The following is a 2,328-nucleotide window of genomic DNA, read 5'->3' on the forward strand; positions in this document are numbered from 1 at the left end:
TTGTACTCAATAGCGTGGACTCCAGTACCTGCCACTACGATATGACATATCCACTACTTCAACAAGACATGCTCGACACTGTGACATGACTAAGACACACACCATATATGAATCCACGTCTGCAATAAGATAGGAGTAATTGAACCTCTGCTAAGCAGACATGTAACTCTTCCCTTCCTTATGCTGTAAATGAAGGCGTAAAGCAGCATAGAGTGGGTTTGACCTAGAGTCAATTTAACTCTGCAAGCTAGGCCAAAGTAAGAGGTGAAAGGGGGAGCTAGCTGGTCATCTAGCCTATGCAGTATCTGAGCGTGAAATCTTCTTCGACTCCACTTTCATCAATCCATCTACCATAAAGAGGACATAGGGGTATTATGTTTATGTGGACTAACATCTATAGATCATTCATATACTGGTAGCCATAGCGCTACCTTGGATCCAACAAGACTTGTGCCTACGCTTCTCGCTCTCTTCCTACTCCGCAAATCTCTCGGATACTTCCAATACCCTAGTTTGAAACATGATGACAATGTATAAACTCAAATAAAAGATACACATCTAGAAAGATAAGAATAACTTGCAATTTAAAATAGGGGGAGTATTGATGAAGATAGTGAATCAATGTTTCATGTGAGTAAATTCAGTTTCATATGGATAAAACTAGTCCACACAAGAATAGGTCACACATTGGAAGAAGGCTAGTCCTCAAGCATTGTAATTGAGTTTGAGACATGGGGAGGAGTGCCTGAAGCTAAGGGCATGGTGAGGAGGGCTTGGCAGCTAGGGGCACCATGACAGAGAGGGAAGAGAAGAGAGCATGCAGAGTGAGTGTTGGGTTCAACTACCACGTGGATGGATGGACCTAGACACTTGGGGAAACTAGTACTCAGGTGCACGACAAGACAATGAGTAGGGAACTGTAGAGTGTTGTTATGTGTCTCTCGTCTGGGTACAATGCGTGGGTATTTATGGTAACCGTGTGGGTAGATGGGTCCCCAAATACGGTTATACCCCCGGTTACCTGCTACATTCTCGAAATATTCCCCTCAATGGGGTCATTACAGTGAGGTGAAGTACAATAGCATGAACATACTATAGAATCTACCCCTTAATGGGGCTTACAGATGGACCCAAAAAATGGCATGGCGGAGCCTGAGCCCCACTACGTTCTTGCTCAGCCTTTGGTTGCACTCTGCACCTTCGACCCTATGGAGTTGTGCCTTCCTGATCCTGCAAAGACTTGGACCTCACGATCTAGGAGAGTTCGTGCCGTCTGGGCGTATGCGCGGGGAAAAGGCGAGCCCCCCGTCCTCTAGCTATTGAGGCCCTTCGCTTTATCCCCTTCGAAGGCCGTGGTCGAATACTTGGACGTTGACATAAATCGAAGTGCCTCTCCGCAACCCGCACCTGCACTAAAGTCTGTCTGATCATGGCCAGGTTAGACTAATCGAGGGGACGTTCGGCCTTCGCTCCAACACTAGCCCCCTGAGGGGCCGGTTCAACCTAGTGAGTTGGTTCCGAAGCCTTTTTTGGGAGATGGTCGAACGCTGCCCTCAATCACAAGTTGAAGTGGTTCCCTAGGGGGTTTTTCGTAATGTGACTGTTGAGACGTTAAGTTTCATTGTGCGACTTTTGGTTTTTTGAGGCATTTTTTGTGAGTTATAAAAGCCGGCACCGACCGTGGGGAGATTTTTTTGTCTCGCGCCTTCTAAGCCATTTCTGCGTAGCGTCGTCAACACCGCTTGATACTTTTCGAGCGCCAACTGCATCACAAAATTGCTTGCTACCGGTGAATTAGCTCGGGTGAATCAAACTTCTCGCTGTCGTAGGTGGTATGTAATGTCTTCTTATTCTTTGTCATTGTCTACCATGGTCGCGTCGTCGAGCGCTCCATCTTTGAAGAAGACGCTTAGTGACCTAACATCGATCGTGGGACTGCTGCCGGGCCATATGGTGGAGTTCGGGGTATCATGGATCTTCTCGAGGTGCATGCATGAAAGGTAGTAGTTGGGTTATTTTGGATATGGCGTGGGACATGCTCTAGGGGCCGATGAGATCCCTGAACTGGAGGGGGAGCCGGTCGTCTTTGAGCCGTTTTTCATAGCCTGTTTTTGCTTGCCTGTGCATCGCTTTGTTTCTGAAGTCCTAGCTTGGTTCGAAGTCCAGCTCCATCAGCTTACACCAAATTGCTATGGTGGTGTTGGCGAAGTTTATTTTGGTGGAGGCTACATATGGGGGGATCCTTTGGTGGATGTCTTCGTGAAGAATTACTGCCTTCATTGGCAGAAGAAAAGTCATCGGTGGCAAGATTGCACAGTTTGGCACGTG

The sequence above is a fragment of the Zea mays genome, chromosome 5 (genome assembly GCF_902167145.1).
Source record: "Zea mays cultivar B73 chromosome 5, Zm-B73-REFERENCE-NAM-5.0, whole genome shotgun sequence".
Lineage (NCBI taxonomy): Eukaryota > Viridiplantae > Streptophyta > Magnoliopsida > Poales > Poaceae > Zea > Zea mays.